Source organism: Arachis duranensis, chromosome 5, assembly GCF_000817695.3.
Source record: "Arachis duranensis cultivar V14167 chromosome 5, aradu.V14167.gnm2.J7QH, whole genome shotgun sequence".
NCBI classification, from domain to species: domain Eukaryota; kingdom Viridiplantae; phylum Streptophyta; class Magnoliopsida; order Fabales; family Fabaceae; genus Arachis; species Arachis duranensis.
Genome location: NC_029776.3, coordinates 65,917,553 through 65,919,041, shown reverse-complemented (window position 1 = coordinate 65,919,041; position 1,489 = coordinate 65,917,553).

The following is a 1,489-nucleotide window of genomic DNA, read 5'->3' as shown; positions in this document are numbered from 1 at the left end:
AGAAACAGTAGTAATTGCATTAATCCATCCAGATACAGCAGAGCTCCTCACCCCCAACCATGGGGTTTAGAGACTCATGCCGTGGAAAGTACACAAAGAAAACGTGTAAAGTGTCATCAGTTACAGATACAATGTCAAATGATCCTATTAATAGTAAACTAGTAGCCTAGGGTGTACAGAGATGAGTAAAAGACTTAAAAACCCACTTCCGGGCCCACTTGGTGTGTGCTTGGGTTGAGCAATGAAGCATTTTCGTGTAGAGACCTTTTCTGGAGTTAAACGCCAGCTTTCATGCCAGTTTGGGCGTTTAACTCCAAGTTTTATGCCAGTTCCAGCGTTAAACGCTGGAATTTCTGAGGCTGATTTTCCACGCCGGTTTGGGCCATCAAATCTTGGGCAAAGTATGAACTATCATATATTGCTGGAAATCCCAGAATGTCTACTTTCCAACGCCGTTGAGATCGCGCCAATTGGGCTTCTGTAGCTCCAGAAAATCCATTTCGAGTGCAGGGAGGTCAGAATCCAACAGCATCTGCAATCCATTTCAGTCTCTGAATCAGATTTTTGCTCAGAACCCTCAATTTCAGCCAGAAAATACCTGAAATCACAGAAAAACACACAAACTCATAGTAAAGTCCAGAAAAGTGAATTTTAGCTAAAAACTAATAAGAATATACTAAAAACTAACTAAATTATACCAAAAACATACTAAAAACAATGCCAAAAAGCGTATAAATTATCCACTCATCACAACACCAAACTTAAATTGTTGCTTGTCCCCAAGCAATTGAAAATCAAAATAGGATAAAAAGAAGAGAATATACTATAGACTCCAAAATATCAAGGAAACATAGCTCCAATTAGATGAGCGGGACTAGTAGCTTTTTGCCTCCGAACAGTTTTGGCACCTCACTCTATCCCTTGAAGTTCAGAATGATTGGAATCTATAAGAACTCAGAACTCAGATAGTGTTATTGATTCTCTTAGTTGAGTATAATGATTCTTGAACATAGCTAGTGTATGAGTCTTGGGTGTGGCCCAAAGCACTCTGTCTTCCAGTATTACCACCGGATACATACATGCCACAGGCACATAATTGGGTGAACCTTTTCAGATTGTGACTCAGCTTTGCTAAAGTCCCCAATTAGTGGTGTCCAGGGTTCTTAAGCACACTCTTGTTGCCTTGGATCACAACTTTATTTCTCTCTTTTTCTTTTTCTTTTCTCTTTTTTTTTCGAAATTTTTTTTTTGGTATCCACTGCTTTTTTTTTTTTGCTTCAAGAATCAATCTAATGATTTTTAGATCCTCAATAACAATTCTCTTTTTCCTCATTCTTTCAAGAGCCAACAATTTTTTTTTTAACATTCTCAAAACAACAAGTTCAAAAGACATATGCACTGTTCAAGCATACATTCAGAGAACAAAAATATTACCACCACATCAAAATAATTAAACTATTATAAAATTCAAAATTCATGCAATTCTTTC